At 40.6% G+C, this 16,805-nt stretch overlaps 1 long non-coding RNA gene across 3 annotated transcripts; it reads left to right on the top strand.

Annotated features, from left to right (window-relative positions):
• The first annotated feature begins 146 nt into the window (after positions 1-146).
• On the top strand, positions 147-10,604 carry LOC121547222. Of its 3 annotated transcripts, none has more exons than XR_005996501.2 (5): positions 147-2,045; positions 6,878-6,976; positions 7,096-7,239; positions 7,410-7,458; positions 9,440-10,604. It is a non-coding gene; the product is annotated as an uncharacterized LOC121547222 (long non-coding RNA). The 3 variants fall into 3 exon arrangements; XR_005996500.2 differs by having other exon boundaries at positions 7,410-7,462; XR_005996502.2 differs by having other exon boundaries at positions 7,096-7,278; positions 7,410-7,462.
• Positions 10,605-16,805: the final 6,201 nt, after the last annotated feature.

The following is a 16,805-nucleotide window of genomic DNA, read 5'->3' as shown; positions in this document are numbered from 1 at the left end:
GGGTTCTTGGTCACTTCCTGACCAAGGCCCTTCTCCCCGATTGCAAACAATTCTAAAAACTTGTTTTCGCTTTGTCATTATGGGGTATTGTGTGTAGATTGATGAGGATTTGTATTTATTTAATCCATTTTAGAATAAGGCTGTAACGTAACAAAATGTGGAAAGTCAAGGGGTCTGAAAGTCAAGGGGTCTAATATAATACTTTCCAAATGCACTGTAGGCTCATAGGTGGCGAGTCCATATGGCTAAGATTTCCCAAAGTAAATTGAATTAAATTGCCAAAATTATATAGCCTAATTAACCTACTCCTGTCTATACATGATTTGGTCACAGAGGATCATTAGCTTCCCCTAGCCTTAAAATAAAAATAAGTTGTGGATTGTTTTTAATTGGGTCTGTGCTGCAGGCTGCTATATAGGTCCACTAATACAGGACTTTTAAAGGCCCAGTGCACTACTTTTGTGATTTGTATTTATTGAATTAATATTTTTCAGGGGGTGCTCCAGCACCCCTACTTCCTGTGGCTATGATAGCCTAGCTTATTGGCACCAGGAGGCCATATCCCCATGCACATATTCATTCTTTATCATTGTTGGGTCAGTGCCACTTAAGTTTGTTTTTTGACAATAATTTGCAGAGTAAGCAACCCTGTAATGTGTTAAAAAAAAATATATATATATATCTGCTAATGTCTCCAGTCATATAAAGTGTAGTAGAATTGCATGAAATGTGTTTTTCCTGTGCAAAGAAAGAAACGTAGGCCTATCTGATATAGCCTATAGGCCAGACCTCTACCCTATGAGCTCAGCTATGCATTGAAAATGATTTGTTTGCCTACAGTGATTGGATAGCCATAATTTTGGCTAATAATATAACAATCTACTCATCACATTACGTAAGTCTGCAAATGCGATTATACATGGGATGCTTTATTATAAAGGTGCATTTTTATGGTGAAAATGTACTTACCCAAACTTGAAACTCACACGCTGCCTAAGCATAGGCTAGTGATAATGCTGTTCATTACTGGTCTTGTTGGCTGAGGAAAAGTAAATGTGGACAGTAATTCTAACCTCTTCAAAGTGCGCAGTAAGGACGCATAATTCCATCCTTGATTTACATGTTCTGTTAAGATGAATTACCACAATCTAAATGTGATTTCTGTCATTCTGAGTACCGTGGTGGACGCCCTAATCAGGTTATGCACCCAATGCATAAATTAGAATGCTGCAGGTCAAGTCCAGTGCCACATTTTCATAATGGAAACCCTGATAGGAGGGGTTTTGTTTGTGTTGTGTTTTTACTGATTTTGCTACTTAATGAGAATGGCGACAAGCCCCTATTGAACACTGCAACAGCTGCAGAATCTAATCATGTGAACCAAGATAATGATGATCTTCTCTAATATTAGTCATCTCTGTAGTGTTTCTCAGAAAAGTACAACTTTGCATCACAAAAGTTCCTCATTTGTGAGATTTTACACAACCCTAAATGTATTCAACCCCAGTTTGAAGTCCTTTTCTCCACTGCTTGATCCAGACCTATGCAAGATACTTTTTTGGCAGTGCTCAGTGAATGACGTAGAACACAGGCGTGGTATTAACAATGAGAACACTCTTAATTCCAGACTATATACAGTTTTCACTCCTAAATTGGCTATGGTAGTTAGCGCTGCTGGTTCAAAATACACATTGTGGATGATCCATTGACATTTCTCTCTTTACTACAATAACCGAAACTGAAATGTTGTATCCTGCCTGTCGGGACGGCTGTGCTTCATGCGAACTACACTGATAATTTGAGAGCAGTACATAGGAAATGACTCATAGGAGTTGAACTGTAAGCGTGGGTGTGTACTCTATTAAAACGAGGCTCAGACTACTCCGGGTGACTCAGTGCGAGGCTTGCTTTCCATTGTAAAAACGAACACCGGCTGTTCATCAGATGAACTTTCGGGAATTGCGTTTATACAAGAAGGATGGCTTCAAACGTTCTCTGTGCGCTTTGTGGACTGATCATTGCGACTATAGTGAATGGGCAGAGAAGTAAGTCAAATATGTTTTCTTAAACTTTTATGGATGTGATCAAATTTAATTGTATAAAGTTTGTTTACGTTGACATGTCTATGTAAGGGCAAGTAAAAAGTACTTTAATAAATGTTTTATTCCGATGCGACATTTTAAATGCGAAAACTTTATTTCTCTCACTTTTAATCGCATGGGAATTCGTGTTTCATTTAAGATCATGGAATCATCGCATGTCCGCTGAAATTGAGTCTGATAAAAGGTTGCTTACAGAGTTGATTCCTCTACCAGCTGCCTTCTCACCGGTTCCGCATTCTAATGACCTTATTTCACTCCATCCATGCCCATGGGTGAGGACATACCTAATTGAATGGTGTAGCCTACTTGTAGTTGGCAATATAAAAAATAATTATAACTTCTTTACTTTCTTGAGAGGATGTATAAATGATTAGCCTAATTGGTGACTGAACTTGACAAAATAATTTCCCATTCCCAACACATTAAGAATTCCTTTATTGAGATTATTTTCTAGGGTGGCTCTTATTTACAATGAGAGCCTACCCCGGCTAAACCCCGACGACGCTGGATTAGCAGTCCTTGAAGACTAACAAAGATGAGAATCCCTTGAAAATATATAACACTTCCTGATAACATGCATCAATCAGCTGCTTCTTCATAAATAGTATTTTACCATGGAAACTCAGACTGACTGTCTGAAACTGTAGATTTAGTGCTGACTTGTCTCCAATTTCCTGCACTCTTGTCTCACCTTTGTCTTACATCATTGTGTGACTCAATACTGACCTTTTGGTATCGTTTAACTGCGTTACAAAGCAGCTGAAGCAAAATGCAACTAAAAGAAGAATCCTGTTAAGTATGAATGATCAACCCCACACCAATCATAGCCTACATTATATCCATGATTAAAGTATTGTGGAATGCTGAGATAATGTAGCAAGAGCAATTGCAGGTCATGAAAAATGTTTGCATCCTTCCAACTGTTTGCCGTGAATGTTGAAAATGGTTAACATTTTCTCAATTAAGTACATTGCCCATGTGGTAACATGCTGAATTACAAAGTAACAAACCACATTGTCAACACCTGATTACACTGGCTAGACCTTTAACCCTTGTGTGACCTTTGAGCTCAAGAAAGAGGAAACTATAGGCTTGCATCTTATTTAACTCTTTATCTTGACATAACTTCAATGAGTAAATGTATTGATGTGAAGATGTCAAAGTGATCTATTATTATATCCCTGCAACCTGCCAAGCATTGTCAGAGTAACCCTAACTCTGTAAAGTAACAGGTTTATCATTACATTATTTACAAGTTTGTTTAGTGCCGTGATCACCACATTGAATTTACCATCATGCTTTATTCTTTACTGAGTTTAATTAACATTGCAGACCTTTTCCTTCAATACTTCACCTTACATATATTTATTTACATGTGCATTCAGAAAGTATTCAGACCCTTTTTTCCACATTTTGTTATGTTACAGCCTTATTATAAAATTGATTAAATTGTGTTTTCCCCTCATCAATCTACACACTACCCCATAATGACAAAGCAAAAACAGGTTTTTAGAAATGTTTGCAAATGTATTTTTTTTAAACACCCGGAAATATTACATTTACATAAGTATTCAGACCCTTTACTCAGTACTTTGTTGAAGCAACTTTGGCAGCAATTACAGCCTCGAGTCTTCTTGGGTATGATGCTACAAGCTTGGCACACCTGTATTTGGGGAGTTTCTCCCATTATTCTCTGCAGATCCTCTCAAGCTCTGTCTGGTTGGATGGGGAGCGTCGCTGCACAGCTATTTTCAGGTTTCTCCAGAGATGTTAGATCGGGTTCGTCTGGGCTCTGGCTGGGCCACTCAAGGACATTCAGAGACTTGTCCCGAAGCCACTCCTGCGTTGTCTTGGCTGTGTGCTTAGGGTCGTTGTCCTGTTGGAAGTTGAACCTTCGCCCCAGTCTTAGGTCCTGAGCGCTCTGGAGCAGGTTTTCATCAAGGATCTCTCTGTACTTTGCTCCGTTCATCTTTACCTCGATCCTAACTAGTCTCCCAGGCCCTGCCGCAGAAAACATCCCCACAGCATGATGCTGCCACCACCATGCTTCACCGTAGGGATGGTGCCAGGTTTCCTCCAGATGTGACGCTTGGCATTCAGGCCAAAGTGTTCAATCTTGGTTTCATCAGACAGGAGAATCTTGTTTCTCATGGTCTGAGAGTCTTTAGATGCCTTTTGGCAAACTCCAAGCGGGCTGTCATGTGCCTTTTTACTGAAGAGTGGCTTCCGTCTGGCCACTCTACCATAAAGGCCTGATTGGTGGAGTGCTACAGAGATGGTTGTCGTTCTGGGAGGTTCTCCCATCTCCACAGAGGAGCTCTGTCAGAGTGACCATTGGGTTCTTGGTCACCTCCCTGGCAAGGCTTCTTCTTCCATTTTAAGAATGATGGAGGCCACTGTGTTCTTGGGGATCTTCAATGCTGCAGAAATCTTTCGGTACCCTTCCCCAGATCTGTGCCTCGACACAATCCTGTCTTGGAGTTCTATGGACAATTCCTTCGACCTCATGGCTTGGTTTTTGTTCTGACATGCACTGTCAACTGTGGGACCTTATATAGACGTGTGTGCCTTTCCATATCATGTCCAATCAATTTAATTTACCACAGGTGGACTCCAATCAAGGAACATCTCAAGGATGATCAATGGAAACAGGATGTACTTGAGCTGAATTTCGAGTCTCATAGCAAAGGGTCTGAATACTTATGTAAATATGATATTTCTGTTTTTTATATGTAATACATTTGCAAACATTTCTAAAAACCGTTTTTTTTGCTTTGTCACTATGGGGTATTGTGTGTAGATTGATGAGGATTTTTATTTAATTTTAGAATAAGGCTGTTATCGTAACAATGTGGAAAAAGTCAAGGGGTCTGAATACTTTCCGAATGCACTGTATACAAAAGTATGCGTACACCCCTTCAAATTAGTGGATTCGGCTATTTCAGCCACACTCGTTGCTGACAGGTGTATAAAATCGAGCACACAGCCATACAAACATTGGCAGTAGAATGGCCTTACTGAAGAGCTCAGTGACTTTCAACGTGGCACCGTCATAGGATGCCACCTTTCCAACAATTCAGTTCATCAAATTTCTGCCCTGCAAGAGCTGCCCCGGTCAACTGTAAGTGCTGTTACTGTGAAATGGAAACGTCTAGGAGCAACAATGGCTCAGACGCGAAGTGGTAGGCCACACGTGCTTAAGCGCGTAGCGTGTAAAAATCGTCTGTCCTCGGTTGCAACACTCACTGCTGAGTTCCAAACTGCCTCTGGAAGCAACGTCAGCACAAAAACGGTTATTTGGGAGCTTCATGAAATGGGGTTCCATGGCAGAGCAGCCGCACACAAGCCTAAGATCACCGTGTGCAATGTCAAGCGTCGGCTGGAGCGGTGGAAACGCGTTCTCTGGAGTGATGAATCACGCTTCACCATCTGGCAGTCCGACGGACGAATCTGGGTTCGGCGGATGCGAGGAGAATGCTACCTGCCCCAATGCATAGTGCCAACTGTAAAGTTTGGTGGAGGAGGAATAATGGTCTGGGGCGGTTTTTCTTGGTTCGGGCTAGGCCCCTTATTTCCAGTGAAGGAAAATATTTACGCTACAGCATACAATGACCTTCTAGACGATTCTGTGCTTCCAACATTGTGGCAACAGTTTGGGGAAGGCCCTATCCTGTTTCAGCATGACAATGCCCCCATGCACAAAGCGAGGTCCATACAGAAATGGTTTGTCAAGATCGGTGTGGAAGAACTTGACTGGCCTGCACAGAGCCCTGACCTCAACCCCATCGAAAACCTTTGGGATGAATTGGAATGCCGATTGCAAGCCAGGCCTAATCGCCCAACATCAGTGCCCGACTTCACTAATGCTCTTGTGGCTGAATGGAAGCAAGTCCCCGCAGCAATGTTCCAACATCTAGTGGAAAGCCTTCCCAGAAGAGTGGAGGCTGTTATTGCGGCAAAGGGGGGACCAACTCTATATTAATGCCCATGATTTTGGAATGAGATGTTCGACGAGCAGGTGTCCACATACTTTTGGTAATGTAGTGTATATTAGTCTGGTACTGCTGTCTGTGGCTTCTCTAAAAGGATATAAGAGGTTTCAGTTGTAGCGTCTCAATGGATGTAGACATTTTATCTAGTTTATGACATGTTTGTCGGTCAGGGAGGAACCACCGTTCACTGCTGCTACGGTAATGTTTGCTCTCAGTCTCACCAAAACTTCTCTAGAAGTCAAACACCCAAAACAATGCGGCAAAGCTGGTCTTGATAACACACATCCTGCCCTTCACACACTGTGTATCACCATGCTTGTACACGCAAAGCCAGTGAGTAATGTTCATTTGGGTGTAAGTGCATCAGTACGCAAAACCAAAGGAATTCCCCAACTCATTTTATAAGAAGAGGAAACCCACAGTTTCTCGGATCTTCTCAATTTCTTTAGACTTGATGTCACACGATTTCTTTATTATTGGGCTAAAACAATTCCTTTCAGAGATTACACAGACTGAGTGCATTCCTTTTTATTGGCAGGTTTTAAAAACATCTACGTACTTAAGTTGCTATCTAAAGACTAGTCAAGCTGATCTATGGTTCTCACTGTGCAGGACACTGACCAATGTTGAAGGAAAATAATGGATACACTCTCTATTCCAATAGTTAATTTGCTTTGGTGAGGTAGAGGAACATTTTCCAATGAGCAAATGTACAGTACGAGTCACAAATTGTGGTCATTCAAAGGGTAAACGTGAAGTCTCTCCATTTATGTTTTTTCACAGGCCTATGCAACAGTAAAGAGTTCTGGAGTTCAGACATAGACCAATGTGTATCCTGCTCAACATGCAAGCAGTATCCAAAGACTCCTTCATGTAACACTTGTAAGTTAAATTATTAGCTAAGGAACATTCAAGCTTATCTTACAACTAAATCTTGCAAATAACCAATGCTTTATTGTATGCCTAAAACTGTCCTCTTCGACCAATATGTCCCCTTTCAGGCACATTTACAGAGGAGAGATCTGATGTCTGGAGACTGGCAGCCATTTCCAGCTTCTCTGTGCTGGCAGTCGTTCTGGTCGCTGCAGGATTGATCATTGGGGTCATGTTGCATCGACGCACAGCAAACAATAGGCCCCTTCGTGGTAGGGCTCACGGATACCATCTCCTGATAAACTAACATTGTCAGTCATTAAACTTATTGTAGCATGATGATAGAGGCACACATTTCTTTGTAGCATTTTGACACATTGAGCTCTTTAGGTTCTGGTGAAAATACAGTAAAAATGTTCTGCATTTTCTTGTTGTTCTGCAGAACCTATTGAAGAGACAACAGGACCTCTTTACCAAGCTTAAACATTTCAGTAGGTATGCATTCCACAAATGTGTTGATGTGTGAACAATCAATGATAAAGGCTATCAATTATTATACATAATTAAATAAATGTATGTAAGTAGCCTACATACAGTGGGCTCCAAAATTACTGCCAACCCTGACTGGCAATGCACAAACAATACTTTAAAAAATATAAACAATATAATTATAGAGAGAAACTCAAAATACCGACGTGAGAAATACTGTACTTTATTAATGTTTCAATGGAACCAACCAAAATCATACAATTATTTAATACTAAATAAATGTCACCAAAATCAAGGTTTCATAATTATTGGGGGCGGCAGGTAGCTTAGTGGGTAAGAGCGTTATGCCTGTAACCGAAAGGTCGCTGGTTCTAATCCCCGAGCCGACTAGGTGAAAAATCTGTCGATGTGCCCTTAAGCAAGGCACTTAACCCTAATTGCTCCTGTAAGTCGCTCTGGATAAGAGCGTCTGCTAAATGACTAAAATGTAAAATGTAAAAAATATTGGCACTCCTCATTTAGTACTTAGTGTAATCACCTCTGGCAAGGATAACAGCATGGAGTCTTTTCCTGTAATGTTTGACAAGGTTAAGGAACACATTTGGAGGGATTTTGGACCATTCCTCTATGCAGATCCTTTCAAGATCCTTCACATTCTTGGGTTTGCGCTTATCAACTGCCCTCTTCAGCTCAGCCCACAGATTTTCGATTGGACTGAGGTCCGGCGACTGAGATGGCCATGGTAGAACATTGATTTTGTTGTCACAGAACCATTTCTGTGTGGATCTTGAGGTATGTTTTGGGTCATTGTCTTGTTGGAAAGTCCACCTACAGCCAAGTCCCAGCCTTCTGGCAGAGGCAACCAGATTGTCAGCCAAAATTGCCTGATACTTGGTGGAATTCATTATGCCATCAATCTTAACCAGTGCCCCTGGACGTCTGGAATTAAAACAGCCCCAAAACATCACTGACCCACCACCATATTTCACTGTGGGTATGAGGTGCCTCTCCTTGTATGCATCTCTGTTTCGACGCCAAACATGCCGATGCTGTATCTGACCAAAACATTCAATTTTGGTCTCATCTGACCAGAGCACCTTCTTCCAGTCATAATTTAAATGACGTTTGGCAAACTCAGAAAGGGCTTTCTTCTGTCAACCCTTCCAAAGAGCCTGTGGTTGTGGCGGTGGCGTCTGATGGTGCTTTTTGAAACCTGGTGACCCCAAGACGCCACCAAGGCCTGCAATTCTTTCACAGTGATTCTTGGGGATTTTGTTGCTTCTCTCACCATCCTCCTCCCTATCCTGGGGGGCAAAATGCATTTGCGTCCTCTACCCGCGAGGTTTTCAACTGTTCCATATCTTTTTTTAAATAATTGCCCTGACAGTGCTCAGTGGTATATTCAATTGTTTGTGGATCTTCTTGTAGCCATTACCATATTTATGAAGGTCTACAACCGTCTGTCTCTTTTGAACTGCCAGTTCTTTTGTTTTCTTCATGGTGTTGGATGACAAAGGGATATTGCATGCGTGTTACCTCATTACTATACCCTAGTGAAACAGGAAGTGATGTAATGGCTCAGTATAGTTCCTTAAGACTTAGATCAACTTAAATAAGTGGAATTTAATTCCTGGTTTAATTTTGGTAGATGTTATTTACAATACTCTTTAAGGGTGCCATTAATTGTGAAACCTTGATTTGGAGGACATTGATTTTTAATTAAATCAATAAATGATTTTGGTGGGTTCCATTGAAACATTAATAAAGTACAGTATTTCTCACATGTTGGTATTTTGAGTTTCTCTCTATAATTATATTGTTTATATTTTTTAAAGTATTGTTTGTGCATTGCCAGTCAGGGGTGGCAGTAATTTTGGAGCCCACTGTAAGTCTGCAAATATTTCTGTACAAATTGTAATTGTTTTGAAATAATGTGGGATGCTGAGAGTGAATTAACCAACAAATCTCTCATTACTTCCTCAGCCTCATCTTCATCTTCCTCCTGACATCGACGTGACAGAACCAAGGGAACACCTTTTGATGACCAATCGTCAGAAGAATTTTTGTACAATGGACTGTGGGTATTATTTGAGTAGAGTTGGACAATTTTAATTGATTATACTGCTAGTTAGTAAAGATGTGCTCACACTCATTATAGACTGTTACAGAACGGAGCTCTCACATAGAACTGTGTTAACTCATGCTGTCAATCCCATGTCTTGTCTGAAGTCAGACTGTACTCTGAGGAAGACCAGGTGGTTAGTAAAGAGTAGCTTACAGCTCTTTTTGTATTGATGTCCTTTGAGTAGTGATGCTAGTTTTAGCCAGTGTAGATATTCCTATCTATCGATAAGTCATTTCTTCAACAATAAGTAGGTTCAAAAACAGTAGTGAACATGAGACACATCTTGAATGATTTGGATTTATTACCATAACTGTCAATGCTTGACCACCTATTACTGTATTGGTGTCGGACATACTGTACATTTAGCCTATTAGGTCGAATACCAGCTAACACACTGCCTCGACTTGCCACAAGCAGGATAAATGTGAATACAGCACAATCAAACTTTCTGGGCTAGGTTTGACCAACTGTACTTCTAAGACTAAAAGGTTTCTATTTGCTGGTCATATATAACAACCTCTTGGTAATGAAGTATACAAGTGATATGTTAGATGAGTGGTCACCAACTGGTCGATCTACAAGGCATTCCTAGTTGATCACCAAACATTTCTGTAAAAAAAACAACGATTAAGCCTTGCTTCCTATTTTCTTTATTAGTTTTGCGCTGTTGGCGGTAGGTGCATTTTGATTCCGCAGCCCTAGCGCCGAGAAGGTAGTGTTCCCATTTTGAAAATTTCATGTGTCTGAAGGTAGAACTCTGCCTACCCAGCAGGCCCAGAAAGCAAATCAAGTGTACCTATATGCCTACCGCTGGCCAATCAGATAGCTCAGATTACCGTGTCTGCACAGTTTCCTCGAGCCATAGACTGTAAAAAGAAGCTTGACTGCACAGCAAAGTTGATACTGTGAGATTTCAAAACGTTTCAAACCCTGACTAGAGACTCAACGCATACAGCAAAGAGCTGCTGTTTTTATGAGTGAGTTCATGTATAAGTTGTTATTCAGCACTGTCAACACTTTGTTCAACACTTTTATAAGCCATAAAATGCGCGTTCTCCTTACTTCCACTCACGCTACAACCAGCACTGCAGATGCAATGAATGACTATAGCAAAGTGTTCCGATAAGCTTGCGTTGTTATTATTAGCGGCTTGTGTCTTTTTCAATATCAAGGAATGTTTCACTTTTTCTGGTCATAGGAGTAACAACATGAATTGGTGCATGAGGCAGAAATATTGCAGTGCGACTTGAGTTTTGCCATCAGCTGGAATCAGCGGAGGGACGGTGAGTCGGGTGAGAGGCAGCCTCACCGCTGCTCCCTCCCTCCCCTCAGACTGACCATCAGATGCAGGCCACCAGTCCAGTAAAAATAAAAGGAATTATTATGCTCACTCAGCAGTGCCTCACAAGTAATACAACAAATTATATATTACCAGTGTGATCCTATACCATTTAATATATATAATTTTCAAAATGGTCTGAGAAGAACAACATTGGCAGGGCAATTCAATCATAGCCAATATGCAGTAATAATGTATTGGGCCTATAGCCTACTGCACAAACATCATTACTACAGAATCCCCATCAAAATCTGTCAGTTTAAGCTAGATATCTGTTTTTTTGCATTGGATGTGTCTCAATCCACTGCATCCGCCTATGTCGCACTTCCGCATCTGCAGTGAAAGGTGGCAGAGCTAGAGCGGTAACCATGAGACATTACGAAAATCGGTCTTCTCACAAAAACGTCTGTAGCGTCCGAACGGTTTGCACTACAAACTCTATGGAAAGGGGAGACTCACGAACACTATGGTGTTCTCTGTTTTGCTCTACAAGCCCCACAAGTGTCACAGGACTCCTGTGAAGGTAACCAGTTCCGGTTTTTAAAAAATGAATGGAAGTTTTGTGCCTACCCCAAAAAAGGGTTAAATATGTGTAAAAAAAATGTTTTTATATAATATATTTCCTGAGCTTTCTTCTCATAGATCTCGGCTTGCATTTTGACTCAGTGATCTTGACTAAGAAAAGGTTGGTGACCACTGTGTTAGACTATAAATTCATTTTGGGCCATTTGAATAAATTAATGTTGGGCACATTTGGGCCATTTGAATGTACTTTTAGGGCCATTTATCCAGTCTGTGCTTGCAGGTAGGCCAGGGTTCTTCAACTCCGGTCCTGGAGGGCCGAAACACTTCTGTTTTTTCCCCCCCAGAATTCTGTGGGAATGCGTTTGTATAGTTTATATCTAAGCATTTAAATCCTTCCCAGATCGACACAAATAGGGAGTCCTTAGCACTATGCTCTGATTCAGAGGGGTTGGGTTAAACGAGGAAGACATATTTCGGTTGAATGAATTCAGTAGTGCAACTGACTAGGTATTCCCTTTCCTGAGTCAATGCTTGTGTGACAGAATATTTCTAACACTATTAGTCACCGAATGTCAACCCAGGAAGGAACATTTCGGTTTAGCAAAAAACTAACTGAACCCTATTGACAAGTATAACTGTGTACTCAGCTTCAAACTAACTCGGAACACAATTTTAGGGGTTGTGTGTCAGGAGAATGTGGATGGCTGAATAATTACCTATTTCATAATCCTGACAAAATTACTTCGTTATCAATATTAAGTGGATATGGATACCAGCAGCAAGAAAAGGTCAATTTGACAATTTTTATACATAAATTATTTTTATATATTTATATATTTTTGAACGTTTATAGTTACTTTGTGGTAACAGCTAAATGTATGGATAAATACTGTCAAAGGGATCCCTGCAAAGTTGTTTGTAAAACCTGTGACACCAGCTGACCAACTTTATTTGTCACTGAGCAATAACTAACAATTTGTTAGTTCATTTACTTTTCTTGTCTGTTAGATTTATGTACATGAGCTAGTATAGTAATAAGCAATGTCACTAGTGAACTCTGGCTGACTTTTGTATTATGTTAAGAATAAAATGAACTCCCATAAACTGATTTTCTTGATGTATCTACCTTGTATTAAGTTGTTCAACAACTTTGCAAATGTACACAACCAGATACTGCGTGTAGGAGACTGGCATTGGTTTGGAACCAGGTACTACTGTGTGTAGGAGAAAGGGCTTGGTTCGGAACCAGGTTCTGCATGTTTTGTTATAAAACCTTTCAAACTAAATAAGGGTCGGAACCCTTTGAAAAGGACATGAACTCAATTAAACACAATGTATTTTTTTTTTTTTGTCATTTATTTTCAACTGATTTGTTAAGGTTCTAATTAGCTAAGTTCATAGTCCTAACCGGGAAGTAAAAATCTACATTTCAAAGTGACAAATGTATACAGGGTTATATGAATAAAATATTTCAGACTTGAGTTAAACACAATTCCAAACTGTGTGGTATATGCTTTGTATTACACTATAGTTAATTTAGCGGTGAGTTCCTTGTGTAAAGGAAAATCCTGCTATGAATTTACAGAGAACCCAACCAATGTCTCATTCCAATATTTACAACTGTAGGAGATGCACATGACACACAGTACATGGTGGCAAAAAAGTTGTGTATATTAACAAATGCCAGAAGGGTTGGAACCATAGTAATCAGAGACCATGCCACTTGCAAGGTTTAAACTGAGATCTGACATTAACACTCTACATGCAGGCCATAAAATGTTCATGGTTTATGAAAATACATGTTGCAATTTCACGTAATTAGGATATGCGAGCCAAATTACAGAACTTAACCATAATGTACACTACCGTTCAAAAGTTTGGGGTCACTTTGTCTATTAAAATAACATAAAATTGATCAGAAATACAGTGTAGACATTTAATGTTGTAAATGGCTATCGTAGCTGGAAAAAGCTGATTTTTAATGGAATATCTACATAGGCGTACAGAGGCCCATTATCAGCAACCATCAGTCCTGTGTTCCAATGGCACGTTGTGTTTGCTAATCCAACTTTATCATTTTAAAAGGCTAATTGATCATTAGAAAACCTTTTTGCAATTATGTTAGCACAGCTGAAAACTGTTGTGCTGATTAAAGAAGCCATAAAACTGGCCTTCTTGAGACTAGTTGAATATCTGGAGCATCAGCAATTGTGGGTTCGATTACAGGCTCAAAATGGCCAGAAACAAAGAACTTTCTTCTGAAACTCATCAGTCTATTCTTGTTCTGAGAAATGAAGGCTATTCTATGCAAGAAATTGCCAAGAAACTGAAGATCTCGTACAACGCTGTGTACTACTCCCTTCACAGAACAGCGCAAACTGGCTCTAACCAGAATAGAAAGAGGAGTGGGAGGCCCCGGTGCACAACTGAGCAAGAGGACAAATACATTAGTGTCTAGTTTGAGAAACAGGCACCTCACAGGTCCTCAACTGGCAGCTTCATTATATAGCACCCGCAAAACACCAGTCTCAACGTCAACAGTGAAGAGGCGACTCCGGGATGCTGACCATCTAGGCAGAGTTGCAAAGAAAAAGCCATATCTCAGACTGCCCATCTTAATCTTTTATTTTTATTGGCCAGTCTGAGATATGGCTTTTTTCTTTGTGCACCGGGGAATCCCACTCCTCTTTCTATTCTGGTTAGAGCCAGTTTGCGCTGTTCTGTGAAGGGAGTAGTACACACTTCTGGTTAGAGCCAGTTTGCGCTGTTCTGTGAAGGGAGTAGTACACAGCGTTGTATGAGATCTTCAGTTTCTTGCGAATTTCTCGCATGTAATAGCCTTCATTTCTCAGAACAAGAATAGACTGACGAGATTCAGAAGAAAGTTCTTTGTTTCTGGCCATTTGGCCTGTGATCGAACCCACAATTACTGATGCTCCAAATACTCAACTAGTCTCAAGAAGTCCAATTTTATTGCTTCTTTAATCAGTACAACAGTTTTCAACTGTGCTAACATAATTTCAAAAGGGTTTTCTAATGATCAATTTGCCTTTTAAAATGCTAAACTTGGATTAGCAAACACATCGTGCCATTGAAACACAGGACTGACGCCTATGTAGATATTTCATCAAAAATCAGTTTCCAGCTACAATAACCATTTACAACATTAACAATGTCTACACTGTATTTCGGATCAATTTGATGTTATTTTAATGGACAAAAATGTTTTCTTTCGAAAACAAGGACATTTCATAGTGACCCCAAACTTTTGAACTGTAGTGTATGTCAATACAAATAACCATTTGAAAAAAAGTGTTGTTTATATATTGGTAAGTCTGCCATCACCATAGTAAGCTATTCTAAGTGTGCAGTAGTTCCTTATGTTGTAAACTTTTTAATTCAGAGCTATTTTGTGAGTTGTACTTTCCCTGTGTCAGGATGGCCATGTGTTTCATCTTCTGAATCAAGTAATATACATTTTACTCAGTGGGAAAGCATGTTTGAATGGTCCGTCACAGAAATTAAATCAACAAGATGGTACCATGTTAGTAAGTGCACATGTACTGACAAAATGAGCCGTAGACATTTCTTAAAATGTCAACATATTGCTTATAATATTGGTAGATTGGGGAGAACAACTTACATGCATCTCGACTGCCCACGTGTAATTCGAATTTGAGGTGTTGGGAGCTGATGCCTTATTAACAATGTGCTCATGATACAGGCCTACCTGACTTTAAACGTTTGAATGATTACAGTGTATTGAAGTGATATGTTATAATCTTTCCTAAATAAACTGCTATAGCTTTAAATATCAGTTGTTGGATTGGCAAGGCTCTTTGAGGTATTTCATACTCTTACCGGTCCCAGAAATATTTACAATTCACAATACACTATATACCAAAAAGTATGTAGACACCTGCTCGTCGAACATCTTATTCCAAAATCATGGGCATTAATATGGAGTTGGTCCCCCCTTTGCTGCTATAACAGCTGCCACTCTTCTAGGAAGGCTTTCTCCTAGATGTTGGAATATTGCTGCGGGGACTTGCTTCCATTCAGCCATAAGAGCATTAGTGAGGTTGGGCACTGATGTTGGGCGATTAGGCCTGGCTCGCAGTCAGAGTTCCAATTCATTCCAAAGGTGTTCGATGGGGTTGTGGTCAGGGCTCTGTGCAGGCCAGTCAAGTTCTTCCACACCGATCTTTACAAACCATTTCTGTATGGACCTCGCTTTGTGCACAGGGGGGCATTGTCATGCTGAAACAGGAAAGGGCCTTCCCCAAACTGTTGCCACAAAGTTGGAAGCCCAGAGTCAACCAGAATGTCATTGTACGCTGTAGCGTTAAGATTTCCCTTCAGTGGAACGAAGGAGCCTGAACCATGAAAAACAGTCCCAGACCATTATTCCTCCAAACTTTAAAGTTGGCACTATGCATTCGAGCAGGTAGCGTTCTCCTGGCATCCGCCGAACCCAGATGAGTCCGTCGGACCGCTAGATGGTGAAGCGTGATTCATCACTCCAGAGAACGCGTTTCCACTGCTCCAGAGTCCAATGGCAGCGAGCTGTACACCACCCCAGCCGACACTTGGCATTGCGCATGGTGATCTTAGGTTTGTGTGCAGCTGTTCGGCCATGGAAACCCATTTCATGAAGCTCCCGACGAACAGTCATTGCGCTGACGTTGCTTCCAGAGGCAGTTTGGAACTCGGTAGTGAGTGTTGCAACCGAGGACAGGCGATATTTATGCACTACAGCACTCGGCGGTCCCGTTCTGTGAGCTTGTGTGGCTTACCACTTCGCGGCTGAGCCGTTATTACCCCTAGATGTTTCAACTTTAGAACAGCACTTACAGTTGACAGGGCAGCTCTAACAGGCCAGAAATTTGACTAATTTACTTGTTGGAAAGGTGGCATTCTATGACGGTGCCACGTTGAAAGTCACTGAGCTCTTCAGTAAGGCCATTCTACTGACAACGTTTGTCTATGGAGATTGCATGGCTGTGTGCTTGATTTTATACACCTGTCAGCAACGGGTGTGGTGAAATAGCTGAATCCACTAATTTGAAGGGGTGTCCACATACTTCTGTATATACAGTGCCTTCGGAAAGTTCAGACCCTTTCACTTTTTCCACTTTGTTACGTTACAGCCTTATTCTGAAATGGATTAAATAAATAATCCTCAGCAAATCTACACACACAATACTCCATAATGACAAAATGAAAACAGAAATATCTTATTTAGTATTTAGACCCTTTGCTCAGACTCGAAATTGAGCTCAGGTGGATCGTTTCCATTGATCATCCTTGAGATGTTTCTACAACTTGATTGGAGTCCACCTGTGGTCAATTCAATTGAT

The sequence above is a fragment of the Coregonus clupeaformis genome, chromosome 31 (genome assembly GCF_020615455.1).
Source record: "Coregonus clupeaformis isolate EN_2021a chromosome 31, ASM2061545v1, whole genome shotgun sequence".
Classification (NCBI taxonomy): Eukaryota; Metazoa; Chordata; class Actinopteri; order Salmoniformes; family Salmonidae; genus Coregonus; species Coregonus clupeaformis.
The sequence above is the reverse complement of the archived record's forward strand: the minus strand, read 5'-3'. Positions and strand labels throughout refer to the sequence as shown.